Source organism: Bos indicus, chromosome 28, assembly GCF_029378745.1.
Source record: "Bos indicus isolate NIAB-ARS_2022 breed Sahiwal x Tharparkar chromosome 28, NIAB-ARS_B.indTharparkar_mat_pri_1.0, whole genome shotgun sequence".
In the NCBI taxonomy this organism is placed as follows: Eukaryota; Metazoa; Chordata; class Mammalia; order Artiodactyla; family Bovidae; genus Bos; species Bos indicus.
The window spans coordinates 35528313-35546137 of NC_091787.1; positions in this window are offsets into that span (position 1 = coordinate 35528313).

The following is a 17825-nucleotide window of genomic DNA, read 5'->3' on the forward strand; positions in this document are numbered from 1 at the left end:
TTGGCAAAGTAATACAAACTCTAAAAAAAAATAGGTATACAAGGAGTGTTCGTGCATACTCAGTCACTTAGTCGTGTCCAACTCTTTGCAAACTTATGGACTATAGCCCACCAGTCTCCTCTGTCCATGGGATTCTCCAGGCAAGAATACTTGAGTGGGTTGCCAATTCCTCCTTCAGGGGATCTTCCTGACCCAGGGGTCAAATCTGATTGGCAGGCAGGTTCTTTACCACTGAACCACCAGGTAAGGAGTGTCAGTCAGTCAGTCAGTTCAGTCCCTCAATTGTGTCCAAATCTTTGGAACCCCATGGACTGCAGCATGCAAGTCTTCCCTGTCCTTCACCAACTCCTGGAGCTTGCTCAAACTCATGTCCATTGAGTTGGTGATACCATTCAACCATCTCATCCTCTGTCATTCCCCTTTTCCTCCTGCTTTCAATCTTGCCCAAGATCAGGGCCTTTTCCAGTGAGTCAGTTCTTTGCATCAGATGGCCAAAGTATTGGAGCTTCAGCTTCAGCATCAGTCTTTGCAATAAATATTCAGGACTGATTTCCTTTAGGATCGACTGGTTTGATCTCCTTGCAGTCTAAGGGACTCTCAAGAATCTTCTCTGACACCACAGTTCAAGAGCATCAATTCTTAGGCACTCAGCTTTCTTTATGGTCCAGTTCTCACATCCATACTGGAGAGTTGGATCATACTGGAAAAACCACAGCTTTGACAAGACAGACCTTTGTCAGCAGAGTAATGTCTCTGCTTTTTAATATGCTGTCTAGGTTGGTCATAGCTTTTCTTCCAAGGAGAAAGTGTCTTTCAATTTCATGGCTGCAGTCACCATCTGCAGTGATTTTGGAGCCCAGGAAAATAAAATCTGTCACTGTTTCCTTGTTTCACCACCTGTTTGCCATAGAGTGTGGGGACCGGATGCCATAATCTTCGTTTTTTGAATGTTGATTTTTAAGTCAGCCTTTTCACTCTCCTCTTTCAGTTTCATCAAGGGGTTCTTTAGTTTCTCTTCATTTTCTGCCATAAGGGTAGCATCATATGCATATCTGAGGTTATTGATATTTCTCCCAGCAATCTTTTTTTAATATAAATTTATTTTAATTGGAGGCTAATTACTTTACAATATTATATTGGTTTTGCCATAGATCAACATGAATCCACCACGGGTGTACACATGTTCCCCATCCTGAACCCCCTCCCACCTCCTTCCCCATACCATCCCTCTGGGCCATCCCAGTGCACCAGCCCCAAGCATCCAGTATCATGCATCGAACCTGGACTGGTGATTCGTTGCACATATGATATTATACATGTTTCAATGCCATTCTCCCAACTTATCCCACCCTCTCCCTCTCCCACAGAGTCCAAAAGACTGTTCTATACATGTGTGTCTCTTTTGCTGTCTCGTGTACAGGGTTATTGTTACTATCTTTCTCAATTCCATATATCTGTATTAGTATACTTTATTGGTGTTTTTCTTTCTGGCTTACTTTGCTCTGTATAATAGGCTCCAGTTTCATCCACCTCACTAGAACTGATTCAAATTTATTCTTTTTAATGGCTGTGTAATATTCCATTGCGTATATGTACCACTGCTTTCTTATCTATTCGTCTGCTGGTGGACATCTAGGTTGCTTCTATGTCCTGGCTATTATAAACAGTGCTGCAATGAACATTGTCTCCTAGCAATCTTGTGCTTCATCCAGCCTGACATTTTGCATGATGTACTCCACATATAAATTGAATAAGCAGGGTGACAGTATACAACCTAATAAAGAGTGTACTGCAACATAATAAAGAGTATATTTAACAAAGCTTATTAAGTTTATTAGTCACTCAGTTATGTCCAACTCTTTGCAACCCATAGACAATAGCCTGGCAGGCACCTCTGTCCATGGGGATTCTCCAGACAAGAATACTGGAATAGGTTGCTGTGCCCTCCCCCAGGGGATCTTCCCAACTCAGGGATAGAACCCAGTTCTCCCTAATAGCAAGCAGATTCTTCACCATCTGAGCCACCTGGGAAGCCCATATTTAATATATTTAATAAGCCTACAGCTAATATTGGACTTCCCTGGTGGCTCAGATGGTAAAGCATCCGTCTACAATGTGGGAAACCTGAGTTCGATCCCTGGGTCTAGGAAGATCCCCTGGAGAAGGAAATGGCAATCCACTCCAGTACTATTGCCTGGGAAATCCCATGGATGGAGGAGCCTGGTAGGCTACAGTTCATGGGGTCGCAAAGCGTCCGACACGACTGAGCGACTTCACTTCACTTCACAGCTAATATTATACTCGACAGTGAAAAGGTAAAAGGTTTTCCTCTAAGATCGTGAAGAAGACAAAATATTCTCTCTAATCTCTTCTATTCAATACGGTACTAGAATTCCTACCTAGAGAAGTTAGGCAAGAAATAGGAAATAAAAGGCATTCAAATCAGAAAGAAGTAAAATTGTTTCTTTAGTCTTTCATGAAAATGAAACCCAAGACTCCACCCAGAATATTTAGATCTAATGAATGAATTTGGCAATGTTGTAGAAGAAAAAAATCAACATACAGAAATCAGTTGTGTTCCTATACACTAAAATGTACACTATAAGAATTAATTTAAGAAATCTTTTTCAGTTACTATACAATACCTTTAAATAGAGTAAACTACATGGGAAATATTTAAAGAAGGAGGTGCAAGATCTGTAACCCAAAAACTATAAAACATTTAAGGAGGATACAAGTAAATCAAAGTTATTCTGAGTTCTTAGATTGACAGAATTAATATGGTAAAAATGTTCCTACTTTCCCAGAGTGATTTACATGTTCAAAGCAATCCATTTCAATATTACAATGGCATTTTTCATATCAATAGGAAAATCCTAAACGTTTACATGAAACTGTAAAATACATCAAATAGTCAAAACAAACTTGAGAAAGAGCCAAATTCAGGGGCGTCACACTCCCTCATTTCAAATAAATTGCAAAGCTAGAGTAATTTTCTGATCTACTTTTAAAATTGAAGTATAATTGATCTATAATGTTGTGTTACTTTCAGGTATATACAAAACTATGATAATCTTTTGGAAGTGTGGTACATAGTCACATAAGCCATTGGAACAGCAACGAGAGCCTAGAAATAAACCCTCACAAATATAGTCAACTAATCTTTCACAAGGGCGCTGAGAATACACAATGGAAAGAGGATAGTCTCTTCAATAAACGGTGTTGAAAGCTTAAATATCCACATACAACAGAATGAAAGCGGACACTTACCGTCCATCATTCAAAAAATCAGCTGAAATGGATTAAATACTTAAAATATAAGACCTGAACCATAAAACTCCTAGGAAAAAAAAACATACAGAAAAATTTTCTTGATGTTGGTTTTGGCTATGAGTTTTTGGTTATATTACTAAACTCTCAGGCAAAGAAAGCAAAATAAAGTGGGGCTACATTAAACTAGAAGTATTCTGCATAGTAAAAGAAGTAATCAAAAAAGAAAAGCAAATCTACAAAATGGGAGAAAATATTAGCAAACAATGTATCTGACAAGGGGTTAATATCCAAAATACATAACAAACTCATACAATTCAAGGCAAAAAGAAACAAATCATTTAACTCAAGTTTAAAAATGGGCAAAAGATCTGAATAGATATTTCTCAAAGGAGACATACAAGTGGACAGCAGATACATGAAAAAATATTCAGTATCACTAATCAACAGGAATTTTTTTTCAGTGGCTCAGGCATGTCTAACTCTTTGTGACCCAGTGAACAGCACGCTAGGCTTCCCAATATCCTTCACCATCTCCTGGATCTTGCTCAAACTCATCTCCATTGAGTCGGTGATGCCATCCAACCATCTCATCCTCTGTCATTCCCTTCTCCACCCTCCTTCAATCTTTCCCAGTATCAGGGTCTTTTCAAATGAGTCAGTTCTTCACATCAGGTGGCCAAAGTATTGGAGCTTCAGCTTCAACACCAGTCCTTCCAATAAATATTCAGGACTGATTTCCTTTAGGATTGACTGGTTTGATCTCCTTGCAGTCCAAGAAACTCTCAAGAGCCTTCTCCACCACCAGAGTTTGAAAGCATCAACTCTTCGGTGCTCAACCTTCCTTATGGTCCAATTCTCACATCCATACATGCCTACTGGAAAAATCCATAGCTTTGACTAGATGGACCTTTGTTGGCAAAGTGTTGTTTCTGCTTTTTAATTTGTGGTTTATGTTTGTCATAGCTTTTCTTCCAAGGAGCAAGTGTCTTTAATGTCATGACTTCAGCCATCATCTACAGTGATTTTGGAGCCCAAGAAAATAAAATCTGTCACTGTTTATTCCATTGTTTCCCCTACCTATTTGCAATGAAGTGATGGGACTAGATGTCATGATCTTTGTGTTTTGAATGTTGATTTTAAGCCGTTTTTTCACTCTCCTCTTTCATCTTCATCAAGAGCCTCTTTCATTCCTCTTCTCTTTCTGCCATAAGGGTGGTGTCATCTGCATATCTGAGGTTATTGATATTTCTCCTGGCAATCTTGATTCCAGCTTGTGCTTCATCCAGCCCAGCATTTCACATGAGGTATACTCTATATATGTTAAAGATACAGGGTGACAATATACAGCTTTGATGTGCTCTTTTCCCAATTTTGAACCAGTGTTTTGTTCCATGTCCAGTTCTAACTGTTGCTTCTTGACCAGCATACAGGTTTCTCAGTAGGCAGGTCAGGTCATCTGGTATTCCCATCTCTTTAAGAATTGTCCACAGTTTTCTTGTTTGTTTCAACATGAATGCACACAGAGAAAAGCATGATATCAAGTCACACGTATTATAATGGCTATTACCAAAAGTATAAAAGATAGTGATGGTTGGGGACAGGGAAAATTTGTATACTGTTTGTGGAAATGTAAATTAATATGAACTTTAGGAAGAAATGGTTTATTCAAATCATTAAAAAAAAAAAACTAATACATGATCTGTCAATATCATTTTTGGGTATTTAAAAGAATTGAAGTCAGGATCTGAAGCGATATGTTCATTGCAGCATTATTCACAATAGTCAAGATAGAAACTACCTATAGTATCATCAATAAGCAGATAAGGGAATGTGGTATATACATAAAATGGATTATTAAGCCTTAAAAAATAAGAGAATCCTTTCTTTTACAACAAGTTGGATGGATCTGGAGGGCATGATGTTAGGTGAAAATAAGCCAAGCACAGGAAAACAAATGCTGCATGATCTTAGTGTAAATGGAATCTAAACCAGTCAAACACATAAGAAACAGAGTTGATGGTAGCTGCCAGGGGATAGCAGTAGGGAGAAATGAATGATAAAAGGTACCAAAACAGGCAAGAAGGCCAGGGGTCTCCAAATGGAGGAAATAGCCTGCAAGTATCAGACATTTTTCTCTCTTAAGCGGCAGGAGGAAACAAACTAGCGATATTTTTTCCTTCTTTATACAAATTTAAAAGCAGGTTTCTCTTAAAATACTGTGTTGCCATAATGACACCTGGTTTCACCAGAAGTTAACTATTCTCAAACCTTGAGATAACCAACGCCTTTTTTTTATGGCAATGTTTGTCTTAAGCTATGCTAACGTACTATGCATTTACCCCAAACTCTGTCTTCAAGTCGGTTCTGCCTCTTGGCTCAGAACCTACTTGACAAACCAGTATGTTATACTCAGATATTGTTCTGCTGGGGTCCAGCCCCGGTGGATCCAGGGAATTCGAAGCGGGGACGGCATCGGCGAGGATCAGGAAACAACTGCTTAATTAAACGTTAATTAAGGATATAAAGAGTGGTTAAATAAGGATAGCTCAGTGAGGAAATTCAGTGGAGAAAAGCGGCTGAAATAAGGATAGCTCAGTGAGGAAATTCAGTGGAGAAAAGAGGCTGAATAATTCAGCCAGAAGGTGAGAGAAAGAACGACATGGGGAGACCAAGTTTCGGTGAACAAGGCCCGCACTTTACTTTCCAAAGTAGTTTTTATACCTTAAGTTATGCATAGAGGATAATGGGGGAAGGGGTAGAGTCATGAAGTAAGCCAGGTTTTCTTCCTTCAAACTTATCAGATGCAAAAGTTCAGGTGATTTGCATCATCTTCTGGCCCAGAGACCTGTTAACACTTTAAGACCCTTTCTTCAGAAAACTTATTTTTTTCTAAAGGTGATTGGTCAGGAGCCACCTTCCAAAAGCATTAGATAAAGTTGCATTCCTATAGGGCAAAGGTGTGGTGGGCTATAACAAGTAAAAGAATTAACCCAAGGGTCCAAGGTTACAAACATTAAAGCTACTACTTACACCAATTATATTAATCAATACACTGCCAGGGACACAGCAGGTAAGGGATATGGAGACTTAGCAGCAAACATTGGCCCAACAAGTGAAAAACCCTTCACCAATACAATTTCTAATCAATCTTTTAACTGCTCAAAGGAATCTGTATTTAGACAGTTTAGAATATCTCATGCCTCTCACAGTTGGGAGGCTCTGAGCAATCACATGTGGCCAGAAAAACCTATTCAAGCAGGCTAGAGGACTTCCAAAGGAGTTTGTAGGTTGAAACACTATCACACCCAGGAACTTTATTAACTGGAGCTGTAAGTTAACTCTTTTTTTTTCAGAGAGAGGTAGTGGGGGACAGCCCCCCGTAAAGTCAGAGGTGTAGGTGAGAGCACAAAGCAGAAAGTAGGCAGACTCTGGTTTTGGGGGTAGATGCTCGAGAATTTCCAGGGGGACTCCTGAGGCTCGATCCCACCTTTGCGTACGCCAAGCCTCCTTCCTCATGACCTTTGCCATGGGTGGAGCTCGCTCCCGGCATCTCCTTTTTTATTTCTTAAAACAGCCAGATGCAGCTCAGATGCTGGGAGCGAGCTCCGCCCGTGGCAATGTTCCCCTAATCTATGTAAATGAAACTATTTGTATGGTGGTCTGCCCTTCTTCAAGATTCACCTTAATCATTTTATGGCCCAGGATAAACCATTTGCTGCCAAGATTATCCCAAAATGCATCTTATGGGTGAGGGGCCTGGTGTCATTCTGAATTTGAAGACATTCCTTTCTTTTATTAACAGACTGCTAGTGATTATATAACATCCAGCTGAAGACTAGCAGGGGGATACTCTTTTTGCCCCCTTCTGATGCCTATGTCAGAAGCTTTCTCTATCTCCTTTATACTTTAATACAACTTTATTACACAAAAGCTCTGAGCGATCAAGCCTCATCTCTGGCCCCGGATTGAATTCTCCTCCTCCGGGGGCCAAGAATCCCGGTGTCTTTGCGTGATTCAACAACAACCTTTCAGTTTCATGAATATAAGATCTGGAGATCTATTATACAATAGTGTTTAAGCTAATAATATTGTATAGAATACTTCAAACTCACTAAGAAGTAGATCTTATGAAAAGAGTCTGTTCAATTCAGTCACTCAGTCGTGTCCGACTCTTTGTGACCCCATGAACCACAGCATGCCAGGCCTCCCTGTCCATCACCAACTCCTGGAGTCTACCCAAACTCACGTCCATTGAGTCGGTGATGCCATCCAGCCATCTCATCCTCTGTCGTCCCCTTCTCCTCCTGCCCCCAATCCCTCCCAGCATCAGAGTCTTTTCCAATGAGTCAACTCTTCGCATGAAGTGTCCAAAGTATTGGAGTTTCAGCTTCAACATCATTCCTTCCAATGAATACCCAGGACTGATCTCCTTTAGGATGGACTGGTTGCATCTCCTTGCAGTCCAAGGGACTCTCAAGAGTCTTCTCCAACACCACAGTTCAAAAGCATCCATTCTTCAGTGCTCAGCCTTCTTCACAGTCCAACTCTCACATCCATACATGACCACAGGAAAAACCATAGCCTTCACTAGACGGACCTTTGTTGGCAAAGTAATGTCTCTGCTTTTGAAAATGCTATCTAGGTTGGTCATAACTTTCCTTCCAAGGAGTAAGCGTCTTTTAATTACATGGCTGCAGTCACCATCTGCAGTGATTTTGGAGCCCCCCAAAATAAAGAATGACACTGTTTCCACTGTCTCCCCATCTATTTCCCATGAAGTGATGGGACCAGATGCCATGATCTTCGTTTTCTGAATGTTGAGCTTTAAGCCAAATTTTTCACTCTCCTCTTTCACTTTCATCAAGAGGCTTTTTAGTTCCTCTTTATTTTCTGCCATAAGGGTGGTGTCATCTGCTTATCTGAAGTTATTGATATTTCTCCCAGCAATCTTGATTCCAGCTTGTGTTTCTTCCAGTCCAGTGTTTCTCATGATGTACTCTGCATAGAAGTTAAATAAGCAGGGTGACAATATACAGCCTTGATATACTCCTTTTCCTACTTGGAACCAGTCTGTTGTTCCATGTCCAGTTCTAACTGTTGCTTCCTGACCTACATACAGATTTCTCAAGAGGCAGGTCAGGTGGTCTGGTATTCCCATCTCTTTCAGAATTTTCCACAGTTGATTGTGATCCACAAGTCAAAGGCTTTGGCATAGTCCATAAAGCAGAAATAGATGTTTCTCTGGAACTCTCTTGCTTTTTCCATGATCCAGCGGATGTTGGCAATTTGATCTCTGGTTCCTCTGCCTTTTCTAACACCAGCTTGAACATCAGGAAGTTCACGGTTCACGTATTGCTGAAGCCTGGTTTGGAGAATTTTGAACATTACTTTACTAGCATGTGAGATGAGTGCAATTGTGTGGTAGTTTGAGCATTCTTTGGCATTGCCTTTCTTTGGGATTGGAATGAAAACTGACCTTTTCCAGTCCTGTCGCCACTGCTGAGTTTTCCAAATTTGCTGGCATATTGAGTACAGCACTTTCACAGTATCATCTTTCAGGATTTGGAATAGCTCAACTGGAATTCTATCACCTCCACTAGCTTTGTTCGTAGTGATGCTTTCTAAGGCCCACTTGACTTCACATTGCAGGATGTCTGGCTCTAGGTGAGTGATCATGCCATCGTGATTATCTGGGTCGTGAAGATCTTTTTTGTACAGTTCTTCTGTGTATTCTTGCCATCTCTTCTTAATATCTTCTGCTTCTGTTAGGTCCATACCATTTCTGTCCTTTATCGAGCCCATCTTTGCATGAAATGTTCCTTTGGTATCTCTGATTTTCTTGAAGAGATCCCTAGTCTTTCCCATTCTGCTGTTTTCCTCTATTTCTTTGTATTGATCGCTGAAGAAGACTTTTTATCTCTTCTTGCTATTCTTTGGAACTCTGCATTCAGATGCTTATATCTTTCCTTTTCTCCTTTGCTTTTCACTTCTCTTCTTTTCACAGCTATTTGTAAGGCCTCCCCAGACAGCCATTTTGCTTTTTTGCATTTCTTTTCCATGGGGATGGTCTTGATCCCTTTCTCCTGTACAATGTCACGAACCTCAGTCCATAGGTCATCAGGCACTCTATCTATCAGATCTAGGCCCTTAAATCTATTTCTCACTTCCACTGTATAATCATAAGGGATTTGATTTAGGTCATACCTGAATGGTCTAGTGGTTTTCCCTGCTTTCTTCAATTTAAGTCTGAATTTGGCAATAAGGAGTTCATGGTCTGAGCCATACTCAGCTCCTGGTCTTGTTTTTGCTGACTGTATAGAGCTTCTCCATCTTTCGCTGCAAAGAATATAATCACTCTGATTTTGGTGTTGACCATCTGGTGATGTCCATGTATAGAGTCTTCTCTTGTGTTGTTGAAAGAGGGTGTTTGTTATGACCGGTGCATTTTCTTGGCAACACTCTATTAGTCTTTGCCCTGCTTCATTCCGTATTCCAAGGCCAAATTTGCCTGTTACTCCAGGTGTTTCTTGACTTCCTACTTTTGCATTCCAGTCTCCTATAATGAAAAGGACATCTTTTTGGGGTGTTAGTTCTAAAAGATCTTGTAGGTCTTCCTAGAACTGTTCAACTTCAGCTTCTTCAGCATTACTGGCTGGGGCATAGACTTGGATTACTGTGATATTGAATGGTATGCTTTGGAAAAGAACAGGGATCATTCTGTTGTGAGAAATGCTGGGCTGGATAAAGCACAAGCTGGATCAAGAATGCCGGGAAAAGTATCAATAACCTCAGATATGCAGATGACACCACACTTACGGCAGAAAGCAAAGCACTAAAGAGCTTCTTGATGAAAGTGAAAGAGGAGAGTGAAAAAGTTGGCTAAAAACTCAACATTCAGAAAACTAAGATCTGGTCCCATCATTTCATGGCAAATAGATGAGGAAACAGTGGCAACAGTTGCAGAATTTATTTTGGGGGGCTCCAAAATCACTGCAGATAGTGACTGCAGCCACAATATTAAACAATGCTTGCTGCTTGGAAGAAAACCTATGATCAGCTTAGACAGCATATTAAAAAGCAGATACATTACTTTGCCAACAATGGTCGATCTAGTCAAAGCTATGGTTTTTCCAGCAGTCATGTATGGATGTGAGAGTTGGAGAGTAAAGAATGCGGAGTGCCAAAGAATTGATGCTTTTGAAATGTGGTGTTGGAGAAGACTCTTGAGAGTCTTTTGGACAGCAAGAACATCCAACCAGTCCATCCTAAAGGAAATCAGTCCTGAATATTCATTGGAATGACTGATGCTGAAGCTGAAATCCAATACTTTGGCCACCGGATATGAAGAATTGACTCATTGGAAAAGATCCTGATGATGAGAAAGACTGAAGGTGGGAGGACAAGGGGATGACAGAGGATGAGATGGTTGGATGGCATCATCAACTCAATGGGCATGAGTTTGAGTAGACTCTGGGAGATGGTGATGGATAGGGAGGCCTGATGTGCTGCAGTCTATGGGGTCACAAAGAGTCAGACACAACTGAGCGACTGAACTGAACTGAACTGAACAAATAGTACCCAAAAGGCTTTGAGGGAACTTCCCTGGTGGTCCAGTGGTTAAGACCTCCTGCTGGCAATGCAGGAGATATGGATTCCATTGTTGGTCAGGATCTAGGATCCCCCATACCCTTGCTCCATGGCCGAAAACAAAAGAAACAAACCAATAAGCTATGGCTTAAGGGACTTCAAACTGAGGATCCACTGGGGAGAAAACTTGTTTTTCTTTTTTTCGCTATACCATGTGGCTTATGGGATCTCAATTCCCTGATTAGGAACTGAACCCAGGCCACAGGTGTGAAACCCAGGAATCCTAACTACTGTGCCACCAGTTGTTGGGGGTTCTTTGTACCTTTGCACCTTTGTACCAACCCCTTCTTGAACTCTCAAGAAGACCTGATTCTCTTGCTTTCCTCTGGGGTGTATGACACAGCATTTACTCAAATCCTAGTAGTTAATGTTTATCCCTTGGGAATACATGTGGCCTTAAGTGGTTGAGTGGTACAGGCTTATTTGAATGGGTGGTCAAGAAGGAAAGTCCATAAAATAATAAAGGGTTGGGCTGTTTGGGCATGTGGTTTATTCCTTTATTCCTTATCTCCAAGTACACCAGTGCTGAATCACTGCTCTCGTAAGTTCTGAAATAAGTGATTATGAAACAGAGGTAGCCAGCATCTTGTGCTTAAGGGCCCTAGGGCCCCAAATACACCTTCTCCTACCCCTCAGGATAACCTAATCATCTCAGGTCTTTGAATTTATCCTTGGTTGGGGTTGAGACACAATTATACCTAGATGAGAACTGTTATTCTCCAAAAGATAGGAAGATAGTGATTTGGGGTATATCTGAGTCTCTGAAAGAGTCATTTGTATCAAAAAAAAAACCCTATGATACTGCTTCAATTGGCTTGCAAGACCTGTGTTCTTCTGTTCTGCATGGAGGGAAAGGAAATTCAACATCATCAGAAAAGTGCTTCTCCTGATACAGCCTGAAGGAAGACTGTTGATTCTAACTCAAATGCTTTTTATCTGGACTTGGTGGCTGCTTATGTCTGAACATCTGTCCATAAGAGATGAGCTTACAGTCATATAAGTGGGCACATGAACTGAAGGCATGAATTTCAATCCATGCCTAAACCAAGAAAGGCACCGGAGCCACAGAAGGTGATTTTTCATTTGTATCCCAACTCTTAGCAGAGGGAGAAATGTTTTAAGGAATGCCTGTATACCTGAGGACTTGAGCACTCTGGGCAGTGCACGGAAGGCAGATCACTATTTGACCTAAGAGTCAAAACATGGGAGCTACTAAGATGTCAACTTTAAGGAAATGAAAGGACAATAAAGGCAATAGTACATGAAGAGGCCCTCCATTCTAGCCAACCAACGGATAAGCCACTCCTAGCCAGGTGTGGACAGTTGTTCTGGATTTGTACCTAGTATACAACAATCAAATGAAAGGTACAAAGAATCTCCAGTTTGGCCTCAGAGACATTGCCCTCTGCCTGACAGGCTAGGAGGGAAACAGAGCTGGAATCTTACTTCTTCTGATGTCCATGTCTCTATTTTCCTGCCTGTGTTATGGTTTTAGAAGCAAAGAGCTCAGCATCCAGAACAGAGCAGAAGTGAGTCTATAAATGCTTTGGTGGAAGGCACCACTGCCAGACCTCCCCTGACAGTTCCCAGAGACCAAAACAAAAGCAACCTGCCCACTGCTGTTGGGCTGGACCTCACAGGCCTTCATGCCTTGTAGATGCCCTGCCCTAAGACTGAAGCAAGGGGGAGAGACTGCAACAAAGACATCAATGGTTATTGGACAGGGCATCTTACATGTTCGAAACACATTATCCTAGAGTGATGTGCCAATGTTTATAGCAGCTAGGAAATGGCAGCAATTTTTGGCACTGGGGAGAAGTGTCAATGTGTCCCCCTACCATTTACAGGGGGAGTTGATGTCAGCTGGGCTTATCTGTTACCAGGGAAACCTGCAGCTAGATCAGCAGCCAGCATGTAGGTGGTTATTAATTAAGCAATGTATGAAATAGGATTGAGCAGTCCTGTGAGTGGAGCAGGGACTGGTCGAGCAGGGAGATGTAGTAAAAGCAAGGGAACAGCATCTCAAATGGGCTGACCATACACTCCATCCCTACATAACCTGTATGACCTATGACCCTTACTATCTAGGTCCACCCCTCTTCCACAGTATTCCCGGCCTCAGGTATACAAAGATGCACCACAGTCAGATACCACAAATGCAATACAGACAACCACAGCTGCAAATACTGGGAGTCCAAAGAGTAGGAAGTCTTTGGAGACAGCCATTTATCAGGTCAATTTTCATGGAATTCCTGAGGACAAAAACAGCATATCACTGTAGACCCACCATCAGATTCATTCTGGAGTGAGGTCACCATTGTTGCCCTGTCTGCAAATAGATTCTTTACCGCTCAGACTAGACATGAAATGTAAGATGTCTAACAGACTCAATGCAGGGAAGATCATGACCAGTAAGCAAAATACAAGCAGTCACAGCATTCTGACATAATAACACCCCTGACTCGATATTTGTTCTGACTGCAGTACCATTATGCTGTCCAACCTCAGTCCACTTCAGCTAGTGTCACTTCAGCTGGAGGGGTATAACAGAACACAAGGTTAATATAATGGTGCCTTTTCTAGTAGGGGCCCTAGATTAATTTCTTAGTCTTCTTAGGTGGGCCTAGATGAAATCTTTAAGTCCCTTATTCCTAATCTCCACAGGGATGCAAACCCAAAACACCTGGGACATCCATACCAGTTTTAGTCCCAGAGCCACTTACAGTATGTTCCCCTGGGTATAGATCCTGTGGCAAGGACAAAAGTGAGTTATTCTCCTGATCGTTAGCTGGCAATGATACTTGGGTGGTCAACACTTGAACTCTGATGATGTTGAATAGTTTGCTCTGGGTTAGACACCAAGGGAACATTTCATGCAAAGATGGGCTTGATAAAGGACAGAAATGGTATGGACCTAAGAGAAGCAGAAGATATTAAGAAGAGATGGCAAGAATACACAGAAGAACTGTACAAAAAAGATCTTCATGACCCAGATAATCACAATGGTGTGATCACTCACCTAGAGCCAGACATCCTGCAATGTGAAGTCAAGTGGGCCTTAGAAAGCATCACTATGAACAAAGCTAGTGGAGGTGATGGAATTCTAGTTGAGCTATTTCAAATCCTGAAAGATGATACTGTGAAAGTGCTGTACTCAATATGCCAGCAAATTTGGAAAACTCAGCAGTGGCTACAGGACAGGAAAAGGTCAGTTTTCATTCCAATCCCAAAGAAAGGCAATGCCAAAGAATGCTCAAACTACCACACAATTGCACTCATCTCACATGCTAGTAAAGTAATGTTCAAAATTCTCCAAGCCAGGCTTCAGCAATACGTGAACCGTGAACTTCCTGATGTTCAAGCTGGTTTTAGAAAAGGCAGAGGAACCAGAGATCAAATTGCCAACATCCGCTGGATCATGGAAAAAGCAAGAGAGTTCCAGAAAAACATCTATTTCTGCTTTATTGACTATGCCAAAGCCTTTGACTGTGTGGATCACAATCAACTGTGGAAAATTCTGAAAGAGATGGGAATACCAGACCACCTGACCTGCCTCTTGAGAAATCTGTATGTAGGTCAGGAAGCAACAGTTAGAACTGGACATGGAACAACAGACTGGTTCCAAATAGGAAAAGGAGTACGTCAAAGCTGTATATTGTCACCCTGCTTATTTAACTTCTATGCAGAGTACATCATGAGAAACACTGGACTGGAAGAAGCACAAGCTGGAATCAAGATTGCGGGGAGAAATCTCAATAACCTCAGATATGCAGATGACACCACCCTTATGGCAGAAAGTGAAGAGGAACTAAAAAGCCTCTTGATGAAAGTGAAAGAGGAGAGTTAAAAAGTTGGCTTAAAGCTCAACATTCAGAAAACGAAGATCATGGCATCTGGTCCCATCACTTCATGGGAAATAGATGGGGAGACAGTGGAAACAGTGTCATTCTTTATTTTGGGGGGCTCCAAAATCACTGCAGATGGTGACTGCAGCCATGTAATTAAAAGACGCTTACTCCTTGGAAGGAAAGTTATGACCAACCTAGATAGCATTTTCAAAAGCAGAGACATTACTTTGCCAACAAAGGTCCATCTAGTGAAGGCTATGGTTTTTCCTGTGGTCATGTATGGATGTGAGAGTTGGACTGTGAAGAAGGCTGAGCGCCGAAGAATTGATGCTTTTGAACTGTGGTGTTGGAGAAGACTCTTGAGAGTCCCTTGGACTGCAAGGAGATCCAACCAGTCCATTCTGAAGGAGATCAGCCCTGGGATTTCTTTGGAAGAAATGATGCTAAACCTGAAACTCCAGTACTTTGGCCACCTCATACGAAGAGTTGACTCATTAAAAAAGACTCTGATGCTGGGAGGGATTGGGGGCAGGAGGAGAAGGGGACGACAGAGGATGAGATGGCTGGATGGCAACACTGACTCGATGGACGTGAGTCTGAGTGAACTCCGGGAGTTGGTCATGGACAGGGAGGCCTGGCGTGCTGCGATTCATGGGGTGGCAAAGAGTCGGACACCACTGAGTGACTGAACTGAACATGATATAGGTAGGCCCTGGAGTTACTGCTCCTGGAATGTTTAATGACAAGCTCTGTGACTTAAGCTAGCCTCTTGGTTTACAGGTAGAGACAATGGGGTTTCCTGTATCAGTTCTTCCTTATTTTGTCCACTCGTCCTTCTTCTAGCCCGGCAGCAGTAAGGGTGTAGGACAGGCGGAAATGCCAGGGTATGGCATTTTTATCAGCGCATCCTGAACTTCATGGCCTCTAAAGTGGTGTTTTTTTGCACTGTTCAGCAACTTGAGTAGGCCCACTGTAACAGCTTCCACCTGTTGTAAAGCATGTAGGCTGCATAGAGCTGTGTTCCTTGACACTATATCCCTGCTCTGCCCCCTCCCACTCCTGGGACCAGAAGCCCAGAATGTACTAATTTTATTTCGCCATTACCCCAGGTTCAAAACTAACCCTTCATAGTAACCGACCATGGCCAATTCACAAGCCTGTCCCAGTTAGTGTCCATAAAGCCTGTAATTGTTTTGGGGTGGTGGGTCAGGGGTATGTTTGTATTTTGTAGAAAACAATAAAACCAGAAAGGCTCTTGTGTTTTGCCAGTATCACAAGCCCTCCTCCTGCAGTCAGGTGAAGCACAAGCCCAAGTTGCTACTTTTAAACTGGAAGAGCCTCTGAGGTTAATAGGATATCATCAATTTAATGATAGAGAAAGATCTCTCTCACAGGAACCCACGTGCTACAGGATTGCCACCCTGGAATTATCACCACAACTTTCCCTTCTCAGTCCTCATTCTCCAACATCTCTGCACTCATGGGATTTTCTGTAACTTTCTGGCTGACTCACCAATTGTTGGGCATCACCCTGCAGGTGTGCATCCTTATTGATGCCCAGCCTTGAGACCGAAGCAAGAGCTGGGAGCCAGGGACAAAGACGTCCATGGCTTATTAGATAAGGAATCTACGTGTCCAGAAAAGAAGGGTCCTAGCGCAACAGCATACCATGTTCAGCAGAGAGCAGGAAGGACATGGAGGCACTCTTCACCACTTGAGGGAGGAGCCTACCAGTCTAACAGAGAGTTGACGTCAGTTTGTTCATCAGTTGCCAGGGAAACCAGTGTCTGGGCAGCAAGCATGTAGGGGTTGCCAGTAAACCCTGTAATTAATACAATTGGATAGTCATGTGTGTGAAGGAGAGTTGGGCAGGGGATGAACTGAGAGCAAAGAAAGCCATCTTGGGCAAGTAGAGAGTTGTCCTAGATCTAGAGCAGAAAGCAAAAGAGTGACCCCTGCCAGATGGCAGCTCCCCCAGATGCTGTCTCCCACAGGCTGTTGCCTCAGCAGTCCTTCACCTGCCCCACTTCTGCTCAGTTTAGCCAAGCTTCTCCCAGCTCTTTCCTAGGGTCTGAGGAGAAATGTTGAGATGAGGAGGAAGAAAAGTGGGCACAGCAGGTGCTGACTCTTGCAGGCTGCTTTTGCAAGAGTTGTAGATCATTGTGCAACTTACTGTTCTTCTCTGGACCTTGGATCCCTGGACATCATGAAATACAGACACCGATGCTGCCATTTTACTTACAAGGCTGAAGTGGGGAATCCATGAGATCCTGGGCTGAGGTTGCTCTTTGAACTCTAATGTGTGTTTAGTCCTGTCAACGTTAGTGGCAGGTGTCCAGAACCCAGGTGGACACCTGAGCTCAGGTGGGGGTGTAATTGAGTGAGTCAATAATAAGGAAATTACCCTACTTCCCGAAGAGAATTCTCAGGAAACTGGGGCTGAGGGTCACATTATAGGGCAGATATAAAGAGCCAGTGCTTACCCAGGAACTCTAATTTGCCTGGATGTTCTGGAGCCTTAGAGGAAGAAACTGTGAGTGTCTCTGTCCTTGCCTCTTAATTTGTTTTCTAATGTCTGGTGAATATCTCCCTGCCTATGTGGGTGTTGAGGAAGGCAGGGTGTGTGTAGATCTTCCACTCCAGGAGGGTCAGTGCCGGTGGTGGGAACAAGTGAGGCAATAAGGGGTGCTCTTTACCCTTCTCCCTTTGTTTGGTGGGAGATGGGCTTCCAGGACAGGGAGAGGGGGAGAGTTGGATAAGGGATCCAACCAGATGTCTGATGCCATTGTCTGGAAGTCCCCAGGATAAAAGCAATTCATCATCTTCTTGGAAGGAGGCACGTCTCTGGTCAGGAAACCCCTTTCCTCCCATGAGCCTGCTTGGCAAACTTCAGTCCTTTACTAGGTCCTTTGGGCTTTCTTCCAGGTCTCTGTAACTCCCATAATTCTTCTCCATGCTCAAAGCTTTACAGTTTCTCTCTCAGAGAGGAGAAAAGCCCAACACTGGGAGTGACCCATGTCCTGCACCCTGATCTCACTTAGCTCCTGAGTCCCTTTC